Below are 22,434 nucleotides of genomic sequence, written 5' to 3' on the forward strand. Positions count from 1 at the left end.
GTTTTGTAGATATTAACAAGCTTATTCTAAAATTCAGATGGAAATGAAAAAATCAAGAATAGCCAAAACAACTTTGTGAAAGAAGAATGTCCCTGTTTAGGTGTGTTTTCTTGTTAGGTGCTGTCTGTGGGGCAGGGAGGGGACTGAGCTACAGGCCAGGGGCAGCTCATGAGAGCCTGGCACTACCCAAGGACAGCCAGAGGCTGGAGGTCCAGCGCTGCCACTTTAGCCCCTAGTCTGGCTGTGGAGTTGGCATGCCTGGAATAGACCAAGTGGGGGCTCCCAGCAACTACAGATGTCCAAGGCAGGAAAACAAGGCTGCCAGCCCCCAGCAGCCCTCACAACAATCCTCCAACGACCCTCCAACGATGTTGGCCTCCAGCCCTGGTTGAGGAGAAAAGGGACCCCTCACAGCCCCATGGGAGAGAGGCCCTTATAATAACTAATATTAAAAAAGCCTAATCAAACCAAATATTGTCAAGGATACAGAAGAACTTTAACCATCATGCACTGCTGCTGATGGAATGTATAAGGATACAACATTTTGAAAAACCTAAAAAGTTTACATACACCTGCAATGTCCTAGGGGTTTATCCTAGAGAAATGCAATCTTATATCCATACTTGTGACTTACATATAAACGTTGTAGCGGCTTTATATGTAATAGCCCGAAAATGGAAACAACCAAAAGTCTATCAGTAGGGTAAACAGATTGTATATCCATACAGGAAATATACATAAACACACACACACACTAGATGCATCTCCAAATAATTATGCTGAGTGAAAGAAACTTTATAAAAAAGAGTACATACTCTATGATTCCATTCTTATAAAATTCTGGAAAAGGTAAACGAACCTATAGTGACAGAAAGCAAATCAGTGGTTGCCTTAAGACAGGATAGGGCAGGGGTGCCTGGGTGGCTTAGTCAGTTACACAGCAGACTTTGGCTCATGAGTTCAAGCCCTGCGTGGAGCTCTGTGCTGACAGCTTGGAGCTTGGAGCCTGCTCCAGATGAGAGCCCTCTCTCTCTGCCCCTTCCCCTGCTTGTACTCTCTCTCTCTCTCTCTCTCTCTCTCTCTCTCTCTCTCTCTCCCTCTCTCAAATATAAATATAAACATTTTAAAAATTAAAAAAAAAAAGAATAGGGCAGTGGGAAAGGAAGGAATGGAGGGAGGGACTACAAAAGGGTCCAAGAGGAAACTTTTGGGGATGATGGATATGATAATGCTAAGTTAATATCTTGATTGTGGTGATGGTCTCACAGGTGTATACATAAAATGTATACAGTTTATTGTATGTCAATGATACCTCAGTGAGGCTGTTAAAAATGGATTTAACAAGACTAATAGCTTGGTTTTTTTTTTTCCAGCTTTATTAAAATACAATTGAGATATAATGCTTGGATATTAAAGAAATATTCTTTAAAAAAAAAAAAGTCTTAAATAAGCTCTATGTCCAATGTGGGACTTAGACTCATGACCCCAGGATCAAGAGTCCCATGCTCTACTGGCTGAACCAGCTAGGTACGCCAAGAAATAGTCTTTTAAAGGATTTTGAAGTGATTGGAGAAAGGAATTTCTGAAAGTAAGGTAAGAAAATGCACTTTATAAAATAGATAGATATAAATGTTTATTGTTATTTATTCTTTATTGTAGAATTTATGATTTTTGTACTTTTTATTACCTTGCTAGCCCATCAAGAAAAAACTCAGTTGTGAACATTAATAATTATCTTTATAATAATTTCATCTTTGATATTTTCCTTTTAGTCATATCAAAATCACAGCTTTACACATTTAAACATTTTTGTTGTAGGGCTCCTGGGTAGCTCAGTCATTTGAGCAACCGACTCTTGATTTCAGCTCAGGTCATGTTCCCAGGGTCGTGGGATCAAGGCCTGCATTGGGCTCTGCACTGAACATGGAGCCTATTTAAGATTCTCTCTCTCCGGGCTCCTGGGTGGCTCAGTGTGTTGGGTGTCTGACTTTGGCTCAGGTCATGATCGTACGTGCGGCTCTCTGCTGTCAGCACAGAGCCCACTTCAGATCCTCTGTTCTCCTCTCTCTCTGCCCCTCCCCCACTCACACACACTGTCTCTCTTAGTCAAAAATAATTAAACATTAAAAAAAAGTTAAAAGAAAAGATTCTCTCTCTCCCTCTGCCCCCTTTCCCCTTGCTCACATGGTCTCTCTCTCTCTCTCTCTCTCTTTCTCTGTTGAAAAATATAATATATGAAGTACACTAAGGTAAAAATAAATGACTTTTTCTGGCATATATTTGGCTATAAATTCTTATGGACAATCTAATGTATTAGCTATCTAGAAAAATCTGCCTTAAAAATTCATTTAAAATTAGGAGCTGGGGTAAAGCACCATGTATTTGGCTTCTAATCAGAATTTTTATTGTAATAAGCCTATTATTTCTTCTTCAATGAAAATTTTTATTTATATCTTCTCTCTACAAACAAAATGTTAGCAAGCGTTGATTGGAAGCAAGAGAGGGATAGCAGGAGGGAACCTGAATAAACTCCTCTCCTGCTGACTTTACTATTCTCAAAAGGCAAATGAGGAAGTGTGGAATTTAGTTAGTGGATAGTTAATCGTTTTTTAAAAGCTTAGTTTCATTGTAAAAACATTGACAAGGGCTATTGACATTAATTTACTTGAATAGATGGAAACATAGTGAAACTTTTATTCCAGAATGTTATAAACAATAAATTTCATGAATATTTATTGCAAAATGTACCAAATTATAATTCTTTACAGTGCATTGTTCACCTACAATTTCACTGTCAGAAAGTCAGAGCACAGTCAGAGTCTGAAACGCCTAGTATAAATATTTACTAAATGAATTAGAATCAGGAAGGTTTCCCCACTATTCTGACTCCCTCTGGTCCCACCAGGGCGTTCCCTTCTATGCCACCGCCACCCATGGGGACGTGTAGAAGATTAAGGACCTCATTCTCCAATAGGGGAAGAAGCTTACTAGTACTCTGTTAAGAAAAAGAAAATGTTCATACAGTGCATTCAATTGTATCCTCAACAAAGTCTCATGGCAGAACTAGGTGTCTGGAGGAAGTGGCAAGGGGCCTTGGAGGAGATTAGGTATACATGCATCTATTTTAGTCTTTCATCTTTGTTTTGGCACTGATTTTATATTTCCATCCTTTCAGAACCCTAATATTTTATTCTTAAGAGACTTAGCTGAAGTCTTAATAACAGTAAAACTTGCATGGATTTCTGCTATAAAATTTTAATTTTCCCAGAGGTAATGAAGATAATGCCATTGGTGGGGAGCAAGAATTCCTGTCCCTATCAAGGATTCTTCTAGCTGAAGTAAGAATCAAATCGGCATGGCTTAGATTTAATAGCATATATATGGGGAATCCACACAGACATGGAAATTCCAAAGACAGTCAGGCAAAATGAGGTATATATGTCATCCTGAACTAAAGAGAAGAGGGGAGGGGGTGGGACTTCAGAGAAAAGAAATGCACTTCACAGGGCAATAAGAAGAGTAAATGTTTGGTGATTAGATATTTGCCCTGCCATACAGAGGGGTCACTTAGGTAGAATTTATCTTTGCTAATAATCCTTTTTCTGGAAAAGACCCCTAATTTAGATCCTTCTATATAGTTAAGGACGGAGCAAAAGTTTCTCTTAAGGATATTAGGTTTCAATTGCTTTCAGCTCAGAACGATCTTCTTGCCAAAGTGCCCATCTTGGGGCAAGCCTGCCCTTGGCGCCTACTCTGTCAACTAGAAAATAAGGTAGGAAGTTCAGGAAAGAAAGAAAAGCACAATGAAAGAATGGGTAAGTTAGAGAATCACAAAGTTTTAGTGTTGGAAAATGCTGTAAAATAGTGGTTCCTAACAACTGGTCAGTGGGCCAATGCAAAAGAGTGAAAAAGTTTTCAACAACCTTTGGTTGATGAGAGAGAGATGGAAAGGAAAAAAAGGAGAGGAGTATGAGGAGGAGTCACATTATTTACAAGATTTCTTTTTGAGCTCATCAAAATTGGATTGTGGTGATTTTTGAGCAAATCTGTAAATACACTATCATTACATTGTATACCTAACATGGGTGAGTTTTATGGTGTTAGTTAAAGGAAGATCAATACATTCAAGAGTTTGCTGAGCACTGACAGGAACTAGAGAAATGCATTGTTTGGGTGTCTGGAGAGATGGATATTAAAGAGTTAATCTAGGGCCTTAGAGAAATATTAACTAAGAAATAGCCCCAGTTGCACTAGCTATTTCCTTTTCTGAAATGCTCTTCCCATACTTCTACCCACACCCACCACCATATTCACAAAACTGGCTCCTCCTTATCATTCATATCTCTCATTTAGAAAATAAAATAAAATAAAATAAAATAAAATAAAATAAAATAAAATAGAAGGTGTTTTCATAAAAGTCCTCTCTGAATGCTTCATCTAGAACGCATTCATTCTATCACACACTATATTTTAATTCTTGCCTTACATTTTTAAGTATCTGATGTGTTTATGATTTAAAAAGGTATGTATTGGTTTTAAATCTGAAACCATAAATGCCATAAGTTACTGTGTATATAAATATGACTTTACTATTCTGTCTTCATTAAAAAACTTTATTATTCCTTTGTCTTTATTGACATGACTTGTTTTTTCAGGAAACACTTATCCAAAAACACAAAAGTTATAATTATTTTTGAGTAGCTTTACTGAGATGTAATTTACATACCATAAAAGTTGCTCATGATAGGTCTACAATGCAATGGCGGTTATTATACTTATAGACTTGTACAAAAATCAGTACAATCTAATTTTAGTATATTTGGATTCAGTTGATCACTGAAACAAAGAAAACTTGTGCCCATTAGAGGTCAATCCCCAACAACTCTTGATAGCTCTAGGCAATCACTAATCCCTTTCTGTCTCTATAGATTGGCCTATTCTGAACATTTCACATAAATGGAATCATAAAATATATGATCTTCTGTATCTTATTTTTTTCACTGAATATAATCCTTTTGGGACTCATCCATGTTATAGCATGTATCAACACTTCATTCCTTTTAATTCCTAAGTAGTATTATTTGTGTAGATACACTAAATTTTGTTTATCCATTCAACAGTTGATGTGTCTACTTTTTGGTGATTATAATACTGCTATGAACATTTGTGTACAAGTCTCTTTGTGAGCATTCATACTTCATTTTTTTTATGTTTATTTTTTTCTGAGACAGAGAGAGACAGAGCATGAGAGGGGGAGGGGCAGAGAGAGAGGGAGACCCAGAATCGGAAGCAGGCTCCAGGCTCCGAGCTGTCAGCACAGAGCCTGACGCGGGGCTCAAACTCACAAACTGTGAGATCATGACCTGAGCCGAAGTCGGTCACTCAACCGACTGAGCCACCCAGGCGCCCCCATACTTCATTTTTTTAACGTTTCTTTATTTATTTTGAGAGAAGGAGAGAGAGAGAGAGGGAGAGAGAGCAGGGGAAGGGCATAGAGAGAGAGGGAGAGAGACAATCCCAAGCAGACTCTGCAGTGTCAGCACAGAGCCCGATGTGGGACTCAAACTCACAAACTGTGACATCATTACCTGGGCCAAAACCAAGAGTTGGACCCTTAACCCAGAGCCACCTAGGTGCCCCCATACTTCATTTTTATTATGGAGATTCCCAGGAGTAATATTGTTGGGTCATATGATAACTCTGTTTAACCCTATAGGAAACTGCCAAACTGTTTTCTGAAGAGGCTGCACCATTTTGCATTCTCACAAGCAACGCATAAGGGTTCTTATTACCGAAACCGAAGTTCAGCAGCTTGTCCCTGAACAGCCAATACTCCAGAGACAAGTGTTGGTTGGAAAGGAAAGGTTCCTCCTTTTTTCAGGAGGCCAGCAACCTGGGGAAGTGACACACTAATGTCCAAAGACCATCTCCAAAGTTCCAGATCAAGCAGGGAGGTTTTTTTTTTGGGGGGGGGGCACAGAGAAGTATGACGTTCCACAAGCAGGGGAAGTGGTGGTATAGCAGTTAATCATTCTCAGTATGGTCTCAAGCAGACTTGCTGGCACAAAGGAAGGCTATTTTTTAGCATGGTCAACCTTAAGCTTCAAGGAACCTCTGCTTTCTTGTTTCCCAGAGTCAGTGTTCTGTTGAAATCTCAAAGAATTTATCAGTAGTCAAGCTATAAGCTAGAGGCCACAGGTCAGTGAGTTAGAGATATGTAATCTTTAGGCTGCCTGGGACACAGTTACAAATCCCGATTGTCATTCCTTCATTCCATTTCTATGGAATATGGGGAATATGGGTCTGTCTTCCATAGCTACTTCAAGCTGAATCAGAGTGTAGAAGGGATTTTGGAATGGAAGGTCTTGACATGGTGTAGGATGGAAGTCTTGGTCCCTTGTTTTAAGTGAGGGGGGCTGGATATCAGAAGCAGTTCTTTATCTACAACTTTGGACACCATTTTGCATAATCTAGTGACACATAACATTATTGTTTTTCCCCTAACTACATTCCAGTAAGTATCAGTTATTTCTTCTAAAATAGATCTGATACTAGAGGGATCAAAAAAAAAAAAAAAAAGGGTGGTAAACCAATCAACCCTTTTGAAGCAGCAGAGGGGTGTAATGTTGTAAGGTCTCCTTCAGCCAAATGGCCTGCTGTCTAATTTTGTCTATACTAGTTTCAACCTGCTTGTAGCTGTTATTTTAAGTACAGCAAGAAGAGTTGACTACTACACATATACCTCCTTCTTCTGCTAAAAATAGTCTAGAGCTATTCTGTTGTCTAATACCACTTTAGCCAAGGAGTCCAAAGATTTTTGCAGAATGGCAAGAGAGTTACTGTTTTGTTAGCAATAAGAATTAACATTTTAGACACATTTTCTAACACATGTTTATGAATTGCAACTCCCTACCAGAGAGCAGAGTATATCCAAAGAAATATTCATCTCCACCTGGTATTTCTCCAGGGAGATCCCCAGTAGCCCAGGTAAATAATTTGAAAGAGCTAGTCCAATGGGCCACTTTAGACTTATTGTGTACTAAGAAGGGAGTGATAAGAAATGCTAACAAGCACATGCCTCCCATTGTCCCACTGTTCAAACAATCATAAACCCATGAGGTCCTCTTATTATCCTCACAGCCAAAAACACATCCAGGGAGTGTGCAGACAGTACCTGCCCAAAGATTTATAGAGGTATTTTTAGGTATAATAGGTGTTAAATTTCTGAACCGGGAGTTTGTCTGAGGGAGCTGACTTCTTCCTTCTGACTTGGCAGACAGTTAATTTTTCCAAACCCCAAGAAACATTCTTTATATTGACATACTGTGTTACAAATGGGGGTCTGATAATCTCCATCTGAGGAGTTGAAGCATTTCTCAATAAAATAGCTTAGAGGTGGTGATTCTGCAAAGGCCATAATAGAACTTTTACAGTAAGTAGTTAATTTAGGGATTCCATTTGGCCAATAGAAAGTACATTTGTAAGCTCGTGGGTCTTTACTACTATTTTGAATATAATGTTTGATGAGAGATTGAGTAAGAAAGAAACATGGGACTTCTGAATAGGGGATTACTAGACGGACCTGATAAGTGACAGGGGAAACAGGTTTCTGTAAATCTGTTGTGCGAGGGGGTACATGAGTGAAATTATACACAAGAGTAACTCTAGGATTAGAATGACCGTACTGATGGAGGCTTTGGATGATGGATCCAACAATTGGTCACATTGGCAACAGTGGTTAGTGTTCCTTGTCTCTCCAGAGTCAGTGTTTTGTTGAAATCTCAAAGAATTTATAATCAAGCTATGAGCTGAAGGCCACAGGTCAGTGAGTTAGAAATATGTAGTCTTCAGGTTGCATGGGACACAGTTACACTCTGTTTTTTCCACATCTTTGCCAGGACTAGTTATTTTCTGTTTTGTTTGTTTGTTTGTTTGTTTGTTTGTTTTATAACTATTCTAGTGGCTATATTTCTTGTAATATCTTTTGTTGTTTTTGATTGGCACTTCCCTACTGTTTAATGACAGCATTCTCTCGTGTGCTTAGTGATTTGTGAATTTTTCTTTGAGAACTGTTCTTTTAAATCTTTTGTCCATCTTTTAATTGGGTTATCTTCTTATTATTGAGCTGTAAGTTCTTACTATATTATGAATATAAGTTCCTTGTCAAATTATATGATTTGCAAATGTTTTCTTCAAGCCTATGGGTTTGTCTTTTACCTTTGTTAGTGGTATTCTTTGAAGTGCAAATGTTTTTAAAAATGGTGATGTTCAGGGGCCCCTGGGTGGCTCAGTCAGTTAAGCTCTGACTTAGGCTCAGGTCATGTTCTCACAGTTCATAACTTCGTAAATTCAGTAAATTTGAGCCCCGAGTGGGGCTCTGGGCTGATAGCTCAGAACCTGAAGCCTACTTCAGATTTTATCTCCCTCCCTCTCTCTCTGCCTCTCCCCTGCTCACCCTCTTTCTCTTTCTCTCAAAAATAAATAAACGTTAAAAAGATTTTTTTAATGATGAAGTTCAGTTTATCAAATTTTTCTTTTATCACTTGTGCTTTGGTATTGAGTCTCGGAAATTATTACCTAATCCAGATAATTTTATAAATTTTCAATTTCCAATTATTCATTGCTAGTATATAAAAAATACAGCTCATTTTTGTGTATTGATTGTATATCCAAAAACCTGTTAAACTCATGTAAAACTGTAGTTGCTTATTTGTAAATTCTTTCAGAATTTGACATAGACAATCTTGTTGTCTGCAAATAAAGAATGCAATTTATTTATTGATTGATTGATTGATTGATTTTTAAAGCCCTTGTTCTTAATATTAGTTTTTGTGTTTTTAGTCACTTGCTGGTATGAATCTAACACCTGGCTGTAATTTACTTGTGATTGACTAAATCATACAATCTTACTGACTCATGGGTTTGTATACATTTTCCTTTGAGAGACACTCAGCATTCCTTGGCACCAGTTTCTTGTAGTGAATCAAGGAAACCCAAGGTTTCCTGGGTAACTGAACTCAATCATTAGGTGAATATTTAGATGGTAAACAACATAACAGGCCAGACAGCCATAAATCTAAACTCCCCTATCAAATCATCTCTATGATAGAAATGGATTTTTCCATCTTTGCTGAAATAATAATTAAGGTGCTTTCATAGGAACTAGCTTTTGTAACCAATTATTTACAGGAATACAATTTTAAAGAGCTCTAAGGAGCAGATAATGTACATTTGGAGATTGTCTCACTGTCACAGATTTTACAAATGAGTTATACTACCTCTCTCCTTTGCCTTAAATCTATCTAAGCATCTCAATACTACAGATAGCCTTTCTTTGTGCCAGTGATGGCAAAATGTTACCATGCTATTTGACAACTCCTGGGAGTATGTTAGTAGAGAATATATCATCAAGTGGTCTTCAGCGAACATGTGGTATGGGATTTGCACTACAAAAGCATACTGGCCACTACCTGAAATGCGGCAGGGATTGCACCTTGGTAAAATAAGGCCAGACATCAATCAGGGCTCAATTTAGACATGAATGCCCCTCTTAGAAAAAGAAATCTTTAGATAACTTCATTAAATGGGCAGAAAACTTGAGCTTGATTTGAGATCCAAACTTTTTCTACTCAAGGGGAATTCTGGACTGCTTTCTTTTCTCCTCAGTTCTCTTGAATACATGTTTTACAAAAGGCCTAGAAAGTTGGGAGGATTTTACATGCTATGGGTTAGAGAATAGATGATATCTAAGGTCTTTTACCAAATCAACATCCACAATTTTGCAGATAAGAAAACAACTTTCCCATAAAAGCCAAACTATAATATTCACTGATTGTTTTAGGTTAATGTCAAGCTTTTTTATAGCTGCTCATATGTCTCATGGGGTGTGTGAATTAAAATGCTGTGATGGATAAAGAACAGCCTTTGTATGCAAATGAGCTGTGTTTAAATACCAGTGTTTACTGTGTCTGTAAACAGTTCTGTCTACTGTGACCTTCGGCAAATTACTTAATTGCATTAAGTTTCATTACCTGTTTTATTAGTCAGGATTAGGTAAATCAACTTTTGAATAGTTTTAGCCCAGTGTTTGGAATGTGGAAAGTATTGAATAAATGTTAGTGTCCTTTTTCCTTTCCTATCATATATCCCCTTCATTAATCTCGTTTCTGAGAAATCTGATTGAGCATTATAATCACTGCCCACGTACTGCGGTTTAAATCTATTACCGTACAAACACCAGAAAAGAGGTGAACTGCTTCTTGAGATACCAGACTTGTAAACCCAAATTATTGAAAAAAGGAGGAGGGAGAGTTACATATCAAAAACATCATATTTGACTACCCACAAATTCTCACTATCCTTTTGAACAACAGATAGAGTTTATTAAAACTAATGCATTCACTCTTTATATTAACAAGGATAAACTTTTCCCGTTAGCTGCCAAGGTGGAAAGTAGAGAGCAAGTCACTGAGGAATTTATCACAGGCTCTAAGGGAAGAGGTAAGGAGTATGGTGAAGATCCACTTGGGAGGCAAGTCTGGGTGATTCTAAGTGGACCGCCAGACTCAAGAAACTGGACGTGGAATGCTTCATGCTACTGAGAGAAGGAAGATTATGTTGGCTATATGTTGTGCCCATTTTGCCTAATTGTAATTACCTTTAAAATAGCCTCTCATTTAAAGTTTACAACATACCTGTGCAGCAGTTACTATGATTTACATTTTATAAACCAACAGTAATGCTCAGAGGATTGGGTCCGTCATATGCAGCTTGTAAGTAATGGTGCTGGTATTTAAATCCCAGCCTGTCTAGATGTAAAGGCCACTTAGTTATTGTGTGAGTTAGTGTTAGTTCTTACCACTATACCATTGGTCTCCTTGAAGAATTTTCCCTAAAGAACAGTCATAAAGTCTAAGCTAGGCTTTAAGCAAGTGTCTGCCTCCTAAATGGCAATTCTGTGCTCTGGACTTTTGAAATTTTCTTCCATCCCCATCAAAACATGCAGGTGAGGACCAGGCTGATTATAACTGACTCACTTTATCAACTCACTTGAGAAGTCATTTCCCTCAACTATTCTGGGACGGATTAAAAAATCAAAGTACACAATATAAACTGAAAACAGTTTTGATTGCCAGCAATTGTATCCAAGAATTTTTAAGATTCAGTTCAAACATGTTGTTCATTACTTGATTTATTCTGGGTGGCATTACCAGTGCGTGGAGTTACTCTTAACTGGAAAAAGGCTCTGATTTCTATGTAAACACTTCAGGCCAAAGGATAGCAATTAAAAAAAAAGCAATCCAGACAACCATTTGAATCACCAACATGGAGAGGAGGAATGCTAACATAAACACATCATAACTTTGACCCATATAAAAAACCATGTCTCATAATGGCTGCAAGCAAACTTTGAGCCCTTCTTGCTGAAATCATGCAGTTACCCAGCGGGAATGGTATCATTCCAAATCACTGTTGTTAATAAACCTACTTATTATCCAAACAACCCTGAAACAAGAAACCTGAAATTGCTGTTTTGGGTGGTACTTCCTGCTGCCAGGAGGTGGTGTGTTTGACTTAAAAGACAGCAAACCACAGTTAGATTAAAAATTTAGATCAAAACATTTATGTGAGTGAGACATTGAGGGAAAGAATTCTGTTTGGTAGCAAACAGCCTACTTGTCCTAAAATGCATTCTGATTCAAGTTCAAAAATTGATGTAAAAAGACTGGCCAGGCAACCTAATATAAGGAGTATTTTAATTACATAGTGAAAACTCCACACAGAAATTTATTAGCACTGCTGACATATGTATATATGTCATATACTTATCGTCATATACTTATTTGGTACAGTGTTCTCATTATGACTTGCACACAAGAGGTGATCAATTAAATGAACTAATTTGTCTTGCAAATAAGTATATTCTAAAGTATTTGAAAATTACTGAGAATCATAGAAGAAAGCCTATGGAACAGACAAGCCTATGGAAAGCCTCTTACACAGAGGGTAAGAACAAAAACGTCCATTAAAAAAGAAAGTAGAAACAACAAATCTGAGGTAAATACAGAAGAGCAGGAATAGTTAAGATACAGAGTTAGTTGGGGAGATAATTATTTCTATTTCATACTTTCAAATGCTTGTCAGATGTTAGAGAAATAGAATTTTGGGAATAGTCTCATGATAGCCTGTATTCTTCAGAAGGACTAATTGTGACATATTTTAAACTGTGCTGGCTGATAGCCACTAGTCACATGTGACTAATGAACACTTGAAATATGGTTAGTACAGTTGAGATGTGATATAAGTATAAAATGTAGAGTTGACCCTTGAATATCGCGGGGGTTAAGGGCAGTGACCTCTCCCCTCCCCCCACCACAGTCAAAAGTCTATGTATAACTTTTTTTTCTTTTAAGTAGGCTTCATGCCCAGCACAGAACCCAACATAGGGCTTGAACTCGTGACCCTGAGATCAAGACCTGAGCTTCAATCAAGAGTCAGATGCTTCACTGACCAAGCCACCCAAGCACCCCAAAAATCCACATGTAACTTTTGATTCACCAAAACTTAACTACAAATAACCTCCTATTGACCAGAAGCCCTGCTGAGAACATAAACAGTCAATTAACACATTTTTTATATTATATGTACTATACACTATATTCTTACAATAAAGTAAACTAGAAAAAAGAAAATGGTAAGAAAATCTTCAGGAAGCGAAAAGACATTTATAGTATTATACTGTATTTATTGAAAAAAAATCCACATACAAATGGACCTGCACAGTTCAAACCCATGTTGTTCAAAGGTCAAGTGTCTACCAATTTTGAAGACTTAGCACAAAAAAAGAAAGAAAAAAAGAAAGAAAATTATTAGTTTTCTAATTAAATAATACCAGTCTTCATTTTCCTGTGTGTGTCTTTGAGACTTCAATAGCCCTAACTTTGGAGGCACTGGTTTGGGGGCAAAGCAATATACAGCTTTGTGAAGATTCTTGATAACATAGATGTATCCTAACTTATATAATCACCTCCCTCTTGATGAACAGTTCTTTCCAATTAGGAGTGCATGTTTATTTCTATAGGAGAATCCCAAAGTTGAGAAAATTTGGTCAAAGAGTTACTTTTCAAAAGAGTTGTAGTAGTGCATGCAACCAGTAGATGGGAATGCATATTTTACCACCACATCTTCCAGGTGTTGGATGTTATGATTTGTTTTAACTTTTGCCAGTCCAAGAAAATTTTGGTTGGGTGGTAGTAAGGTTGAGTATTGTTTTGTTTATTGTCCTTTCTCATTTCCTCTTCAGTGAATTACTTGTTCACTTCTTTTGCCCATTGTGATTACTTTTTTGAAAAAAATCAAATTATAAAAATTGTTTAAATTAGAGTTGTTAACCTGTATCGTATATATTATAAATATTATCACAGTCTTTCATTTATCTCTTGAGGTTTTATGGTGAGTCTTGCCAACTAAATACGTTAAACTGTAACATAGTCATTTGTATTTGCAGGAGAGGAAAGATTTTTTTCTCAACCCTCTTATATTCAGAACTTGGAGTCCTGCAGATTAAACTGGCAAAGACAGACTAACAGGAGGAAAGGTATATACTTTTTCTTTTTAATTTTACATGCACAGGGGGTCCATAAGAAAAAAAAAAAAGTAAAAACCCAAAGAAGTGGTTAGGCTTGAGAGCTTATATACTGTTTTAACAAAGGGCAGTAGGTTGTGAAATGACTAGACAAAGGAAGAGGAGTGTGGGCTTCTAGGAGTGGTAAATTGTAGGTAGGTAAATATATAAGGGGAACTAATGGTAGATAAAAGTTATTTAGTAAGTCTTTTAATGTAATTTATTTATTTTTAATTTTTTTAAAATGCTTATTTTTTTATTTTTTAAAAATTTATTTATTTTTGAGAGACAGAGAGAGACAGAACATGAGTTGGGGAGGGGCAGAGAGAGAAGGAGACACAGAATCCAAAGCAGACTCCAGGCTCTGAACTGTCAGCACAGAGCCAGCACAGATCCTGATGCGGGGCTTGAATCCACCCACCGTGAAATCATGACTTGAGCTGAAGTCAGATGCCCAACCGACTGAGCCACCCAGGCACCCCATAAAAATGTTTACTTTTGAGAGAGAGACAGAATGCAAGCAGAGGAGGGGCAGAAAGAGAAGGAAACACAGAATCAAAAGCAAGATGCAGGCTCAGAGCCTGATGTAGGCTTGAACCCACAAATCATGAGATCATGATCTGAGCCAAAGTCGGCCACTTAACTGACTGAGCCACCCAGGCACCCCTAATGAGGCTTTTTAATGCGGACTCATCAATGCCATCTCCACCTCCACTGCTAAGGGATGTTCTTCTTTTGGTACAGGGAAGAGGGAAAATTTACAAAGGGAAATTTATGCCCTGCTTTTGTTAGATGACAGAAGGCAGAGAATTCTTCCCATGTCTGCTTCTCAGTTACCTTCAGTTCAAAATAATCTTTATGCCAAAGTGGCACATTTTGGCATGGCACATTCATCTTTTATTTTATGGCTTCTAAGTTTCCTTCTTTCTTTAGGAAATCTCTTTAACCTAAAGTAACAGTTTCTTCTAACTTTTCTCCCAACACATTTTTGTTATATTTTTTATATTTCAATCTATAATTCTTGTAGAATTTTTCTACTGAGGTTGAGATCTAACTTTTTATCTTCCAGATAGCCAGTTACTGCCATTTCTTGTTAATTTGTGAGTGAAGATATTCCTTGCCCACTAAACTGAAATGCCACCTTTATATTCATATTCTATGTATAGTTGAATTTTTCTGGATTCTCTATGTATTTATCTTTTTTATACTAATAATTTTTTTCCCTACTACTCCTTGATCAAAGTAACTTTGTGTTAGGTTTTACTACCTGGTAAGACACATTGACTACTCTCGGCCTCTGCTACTCTTCTTTTTCTAAATTATTCTTAAATATTCATCTTCGATTTGCAAATATTGAAATCACTTATGGTCTCCAACTTTTTACATATACTATACTTAAAAAAATTATTTCTAGGCATTTTATTGTTCTTGTCAGTCACGTTGCTTGTGATAAAAATCTTTCAAAGGAAGTTCTAGGAGCTCTTCTGCCACACTTTGTATTGGCTCTTATGTGTGAGCTGATGACTATTGGTCCCAGATGTGTTTTTGTCCTGTTTTCTGTGGCATATGGAGTGAATACGAGGAGGAAAGCAGGGAAGAGAGAAGGTTATATTAGCTGTGGTTCAAAATTTCTAAGGATTCCGTTCTTAGCTATTTCAGATTACTGAGCGGTTACCAGAAACTAAATAAGACTCTGTTGTGTGTTTTTTTTCTCTCCAGTTTTTGCAGCTTTTAGTAAGTGGAATACTCATATCAATGTATTTTACTTAATTTAAGAATTTTATTAGCTATCTGAATGCCCAGTTTGATGGCCAGATTTATTAGTTTAAATATATCCTGCAGTGAATATATTCTTTAAAATGTTTTTAAGTCTGAGGTTACTCAGACTCCTCGATTTAGTCAGTGAGTATTTATTGTAGATCTTCTGCGATAATGAAATGCTGTAGCAGTACTTGAATACTGATTTTATTCAAATTCACCTATAGTTATTCTGAAGTGGGGAGGGGAAGGAGTAACAGTTTAAAAAGTGCAAACAAGCCTGATATTCCACTTAATAGTCACCAGCCCTAGAAAATTTATACAATTAAGCCTAAAAAAATGTCAGTGACTTTAAGGGACCCTCCACTGCAGATGAGAAATTAGTATCATTGGTCTGACTGATGACAGGGCTGCTGGTGATATTTTGTCAACATCTTGACAAGAAATTAAAGAATTTATTGAGAGTCCAAGAAGAACTGAGTAAGGAAAACTCAGATGACAAACATTTAAATAAAATATTAAAACAAAACAAAACTGGCCTATATAGTTGTATTAAGAAATAATATTTTTTATTGTATTTTATAATTGTCTTGGGAGCTTCCCCTCCCCCATTTGAGTTTTTAACTTTTGCTTGTGAATAACTTGAGGATGTAATTCATGTGAGGAATAAAACTTAATGGTGGGAAGGTGCCAAGACATATGAAAGAAATAGGAAAATATATGACACAGTTTCTGCTTTCAAAGAACTTGAAGGAGCAATATATTTATTCAGTGGGGCCACTTTAGAAATGTGGTGGCATTAAATAATACAACAAATTATAAATGACAAAATGTGTGGTCAAACCATTACCATATAATTTGTTGAATAAATCTATGAATGAATGGACACAGACTATTCAAACATTTTACTTTTATACATTTATTAACTTGATTCTATATCTAGAATATATTAAATTTCTAATATATTCAATTTCTAACAATCTTCACTTAAAAAAAGAATTCAAATTACAAGAATTCAATTTAAAAATTCAACTGGTTATAAAGCAAAAGGTAAAAAGTCTCTTCACATCCTCATTCATCATCTGACTCACAGAGATAACTTTTTTGTTTACTATCCATCCAGAAACTTTGTGTGCCAGGCACGTTTACATACTTTAAAAGAAGGATACTATGTACATAGTCCTTTTACAGCTGATTTTTTTTTTCATTATTTCATTTGAGTATCTACCGATCTACTTCATTATTTTTAGTGCCTGCACAATATCAGATCCTAAAGTATCATAGCTTATTTAATCATTCCCTTACTGATAGACATTTAGGTTATTTCCTATTTCCCACTATTAAAAACAGTACACCAGTTAATAGGTTTACGCTCCCTTCTGTCAGATTATCTGTAAAATAAATTTGTAGAACTCTAATCTTTCAAATTGTAGTTTTGACAGAGGCTGAGGGTGTTCTGTCATGGATGGATTGGTTTGAAATGATCTGTTTACGTAAATCAATAATATTAGGTGTGAGGATGATCTGGTGGCAACGCCAAAATCAGAGTTTAGTTCCCTTTTTTTTTGAGGAGGATTGGGGCTAAGATATGTTCGGTCTTTCTTTTCCTTATAGCTCCTACATATATCCCTTCAGAAGCGGTCCTTGGTAAACACTATTGTCCCAAGAATTTCACAGGACAACTGCGTAATAATCATGTAAAATAGTCTCGTTATAGGCGAAGAAAAAAGATTTGTCGCCTTCTAACATGTATCCTCAAGTATTTTATTTGGAACCAGCAACTAGTCCGATCACTAATTTTTAATTTGTGGCTCGAATAAGTGTGATTGGTGCACTTGGCTTTTTGTCTTCCTTAAACAGGGGAGGGAAAGAGGTTAAATGTCCTACTGTGCCGGGATTGAGGAGGGCCAGGGAAAGCAGGTTTGTGTAGGGTTTGTTTTTTCCTCTGGGCAGCAGCTGTTGCTTACGGGAGGGCGATGGGAGGGGTAAAAACGTCAGGGCTCCATTAGTGCTTTTATTCTCTCCAGTCCTTGAAGGACGCGTCTCTGTCCATTTTAGAAACAAGAGCATCCCCTCAAGAATCACCGGGCAGGAACACCAACGCTGCGTCCGGACTTTTCTGTGAACATATGTAAGGAGTCAGACAAAAGACTCTGAAGCGAAGGTAGCACACCAGACCCAACATGCCACCAGAAAAGAGCCGGGGTCTCCTCGTCCCTCCCCGCAACGTCCCACGTTGCCGTGGGCCCCGCCCCTTGTGGGGGTGGAGCTTAACTCTATTTCCGGATTGCAGGCGGAAGTGGACGAATTTGAATCCTGTGGGCCGTTGGATGGGGCTGCTCGAGGTCAGCTTTGGGGCTCTGCGAAAGAAGGGAAAACTGATACGACCGCTCTGGAACTTCTGCTCAGCGTGCCTTGGTGAGTGAATGGGGAAAGGGAAGAAACTGAGTATTCCAGGGAGAGAATTCGGACCGTCGGATGGGACAGGGGTCGAGAGGCGGGACAGTGTAGCGGAAATCGGAGGGCCTTGGGGAGTGTCGGGTGGTAGGGCCGGGCGTGGAGACTGGGAAGTCGAGGTGCTGGGAAGCGTCTCGCGGGCCAGCGCTCACAAGCCAACTCTAAGTATTGAGGATTCGGAGGCCCCCGCCGTCCCTGAGATTAAGCCTTGTTCAATCTCTGACTTTCTGGTAAATACAGTTTAGTATTTACGCCAATTGGACTCGAATGCTGAAGCTGTAACAGTAGTTAAATCTAATTGCGAAAGCGTTACCACAGGTAAAAGAATCTTCCTTTATTAAAGATGGAAGGTTAGGGGCAGGTTTAGAATGAGATGCTCTACGTGGCTCTGCGTTTCTCCTAAGAGGGATATTCGGAGTAGTCTTTATGACTTTGGACTGCAGGGAAGTGACAGCCTTTGAAATGCCCGGTGGGGATTTAAACTGAAATCTGAGTATCCTTTGTATTTAAAACCCGGATATTTTTCTTTCACGAGTGACATTTTTCGTGAACCGCAAAAATTCGAGACTCTTGCTGATTTAAACTGACGACGGTAACAGTGATAATTTACAAAGGTCTTAGTTTGCTAACAATAGGGTTAAGGTTTAGTTAGCTCCCCAGAACTACCTTTTCACCTCCTTCATTCATTGGCCAACTGGGTTATTGTGGAGTCATAATGGAAACGCTCTACTAATGTTTCCAGCATTGGGCTTTCTTTGTTTGGTTTTGTTTTGTTTTTGCTGTTTTATTATTAGTGATGAACTACCTCAGATATCAAACTATTTAACCCCATAGCAAAGCCATGCCTTCTGGAATAGTTTGAATGTGTACCCTACGTCTAAAATATAAATGAGTTTAAATATAGAGAAATGTTATGTTATTGAAGACTGTCACACTAATTTTGTGTTGCTTTATAGGAACTGATATTTTGTGTTTCTTTTAAACATAAAAGTGATATTTTGTGTTTCTTTTATGGTATCATACCATAAAAATGTATAAATATCTTTTTTAAAGTATTCTTTCATCTATTACTGGCTAATCCTACTTTCCCATCCTACTAGTGAACTTTTGTTTCACTGTTAACCAGGTAAAATAGATTCAAATGTTGAGTAGTTACGATTGTTGAAATTTAAACATTTGGGTGAGACTTCAGCAAAGACTTGAGCTTTACTTTTAAGAATTGCAGACAGCTGTTCTCATTTTATAGAAGCTAGGGGCAAATAGTAATTTGAAAAAAAATTAGTCTCTACATTTTATTTATTTTTTAAAGTTTTTTTTTAATGTTTATTTATTTATTTATTTTTGAGAGAGAGAGAGAGAGAGAGAGAGAGAGAGAGAGAGAGAGAGAGAGAAAACAAAGAGGGGAGAGACAGAGAGGGGGAAACACAGAATTGGAAGTAGCTCCAGGCTCGGAGCTGTCAGCACAGAGCGCAACTTGCAAGGCTCAAACCCTGAATTGTGAGATCTTGACTTGAGCTGGAGTCAGAGGCTTAACTGACTGAGCCACCCAGGCGCCCCATCTCTACATTTTAATCTGTTACTTGTCCTTACCTGGACTTTTTTTTTTTTACTGAGTTTTTGCTCTCTCTGCCTAAACCATTGTGAATTTCAAATTTTATTGTGTACACATTACCTTGAAGGGCTTACATTCTGATTCCGACACTTCAAATCTCATAGATTGGTGATCCAGTAAGTCTGGAGGATGGTGTTGAGGAATCTGTAAATTTAATTGGAAGGTTAGAACATTTGACAAGGGTTTTAAGAGCACTGACTTGATCTCTTCTAGCGAGGCATTATACTGGTTAAGGGCATGGAACTGGAGTCAGATTGCCTCAGTTTGAATTCCATCTGTACCATTTTGTAGTTGTATGACCCAAACAAGCTGTATTACCTCTCTGTGCTTCAAATCCCTGAACTGTATAATGGGGATAATAACAATACCTTCCTTGTAGGATTATTGTGAGAGTCAAATGACTCAACACATACAAAAATCTTAGAATAGTGTGTGGCACATAGTAAATGATACATGTATCTCCTCTTTAATAACTAAGCATGTACAGACCACATTACACACATTATCTCAATCTTCACAGATAACACTGCAGTATGTACTATTTTCAGAGTCCAGAGTGCTAACCATTACACGATGGAACCCCACAGTATGTACTGTTTTCAGATAAAACTAGAGGCTGAGAGGAGTTCAGTTCTCACACAACTACCAAAATATTTGACCAGGTTCAGAATCTAGATTTGATTAGATTATGCCTCTTTAAAAATATTATCATTATTATTACTTTAAATTTTTTAATGTTTTATTTATTTTTGAGAGAGAGAGAGAGAGAGAGACAGAGTGTGAGCAGGGGAGGGGCAGAGGAAGAGAGGCTGACATAGAATCTGAAGCAGACTCCAGTTTCTGAGCTGTCAGCACAGATCCCGGTGTAGTGTTCAAACCCAAGGACCATGAGATCATGAGATCCTGACCTGAGCCGAAGTCGGACACTTAACCGACTGAGCCATCCAGGTGCTCCATTATTATTATTATTATTATTATTATTATTATTATTATTTTAAATAATTCTTCCTGCCTTTCTCTGCAGTCTATCCTTCCAAATATTGCTTCTTAAAAATCTCTGATTATGCTTTGTCTACCAAATATAATTCTCAGCTCTTTCTTTCTTTCTTTCTTTCTTTCTTTCTTTCTTTCTTTCTTTCTTTCTTTTTCTTTCTTTCCAAAGCCCTTGTCAGTCTGGTTCCAATCTCTGTTTACAAGCATCAACTTCGTAATATTCTACCACTCTTTTCCAACCTGTGATGTTCTAGTCATACTACTACCATTGCCCAGATCTGTTCTTTATTGTTTTTATGTGTACTTAACATGAACTTTATGTTCCTCTAAGATTTTACCCAATGGGTTTCAAATAATTTGGTGGACTTCCCCAGGCAGAGTGCTTCTTCCTCAGTGCAATTTAGTTGTAAACATAGCACTAGACTGAGAGATCTTATCCTCTTTGTCTTTATATCTGCAGTTTCTTGGTTCGGAACAGTGAGTGTCCTTGTACTCTGAAACTGTGTTATGTTCAATGAGTGCTTATTATTTTAACAATTTAATACATTGTGTCACGTCATTGCTGAAGAAGTTTTTAAATGTTTTCTGAGGTGATAGTATGTAATTCTGGGTAGTTTAGTAGAGATTTTAGTGATACCATATGGTTTGTATATTTCACAAGTATGGAAAAGTAAGTATAGTAATTGTAGGCTCAGAAGACATTTCAAGTGGGAAAAAATTAAAAGCAGTATTTGCTAACATTCATGGAACTCCACATGCTTTGTATATATTTTCTCACTTAATCCTTCTAGTCATTTTATTATTTTCCCCCAGGCACCAAAAGATTTAGTTACTTAAAAAAAAACTTTTTGCATTTAACTTCCTCCGGGTGGAATTTTTTTATTAGTATAAGAATAATATATGTTAAGTGTAATTAGATAATTATAATAGAGATGTAGTACCACTTGTACATACATGAATATTCATTTCTACATTAATTCAATTCTAAATTAAGAAAATATTGGGGAGTTAAAAAACAGCAAAATTTGCCTTTCCTTTTGAGTGTGAATAGCTGTTATTTGACCTCTTTGCCCATTACCTTTTCTTTTAAAAGCTGCCCCATAATATAAGGACGTTATTCTAAAGACCATTGGGTAGGGTTTGGTGTAAGAAGCTTATTAGACTCCCATTCCACAACACCTTCTCCAGCCAAAGTAGTACCAGGTATTTGAATCAGAGCTGAATATCCGATGCAGGCTAGACCATTCATATTTCTTCTTGAATTTTGGAGTTGGGATGGCAAAAACTATTAGAGCCAAGCCAAAAAGGTCTTTATATTGCTGAGATCACAGTGGAATCGTGACTATGAAAAATGTTGCATATGGAACCAATGAACAGTGGGGGAGAGGAACCTGTCTTCCAGAGACTAGTTGTAAAAGTCAGTATAAACGTATAACTTTATTCCTTTTCCTTTTTTTGTTAAGACTGTATTTTTTTAGAGCAGCTGTAGGTTCATAGTAAAACTGAGGGAAAGATAATATTGATTTCCTGTGTATCCCTTCTCTCCCACCCCATGCATAGCCTTTCCCATTATCTACATATCCCACTACAATGGTACATTTGTGAAAATTGTTGAACTACACTGACACATGATAAGCACTCAAAATTCATAGTTGAAGTTACAGTTCATTCTTGATTTTGTGCATTGTTTGGATTTGGGCAAATGTATAATGACAAGTATCCATCATTATGGTATCATATAGAGTATTTTCACTGTTCTAAAGATATGCTCCTCTGCGTTTTCCCAACCACTGATCTTTTTACTGTCTTCAGAGTTCTGCCTTTTCCAGAATATCATATAATTAGAATCATACAGTATGTAGCCTTTTCAGATTGGTTTCTTTCACTTTGTAATATGCATTTAAGTTTTCTCCATGTCTTTTCATGGCTTGACAGATAGTTCATTTCTTTTTATCACTGAATAATATTCCATTGTCTGGATGATCCACAA

The 22,434-nt window shown here is 37.2% G+C and overlaps 1 protein-coding gene and 1 non-coding gene across 5 annotated transcripts in view; one reads left to right on the top strand and one right to left on the bottom strand.

Annotated features, from left to right (window-relative positions):
* Positions 1–293: 293 nt before the first annotated feature.
* Positions 294–432, bottom strand: LOC115517529. Its single transcript, XR_003969970.1, has one exon.
* A 17,248-nt stretch (positions 433–17,680) lies between these two features.
* The window catches only part of G2E3 (G2/M-phase specific E3 ubiquitin protein ligase), a 67,875-nt gene continuing 63,121 nt past the window's right edge, over positions 17,681–22,434 (top strand). For 2 of the 4 annotated variants that reach the window (XM_030318868.1, XM_030318870.1), the window contains exon 1: positions 17,681–17,800. The gene's annotated coding sequence lies outside the window, so the exon portion shown is untranslated. The other 2 variants (XM_030318869.1, XM_030318872.1) reach the window with 2 other exon arrangements.

The sequence above is a fragment of the Lynx canadensis genome, chromosome B3 (genome assembly GCF_007474595.2).
Source record: "Lynx canadensis isolate LIC74 chromosome B3, mLynCan4.pri.v2, whole genome shotgun sequence".
In the NCBI taxonomy this organism is placed as follows: Eukaryota; Metazoa; Chordata; class Mammalia; order Carnivora; family Felidae; genus Lynx; species Lynx canadensis.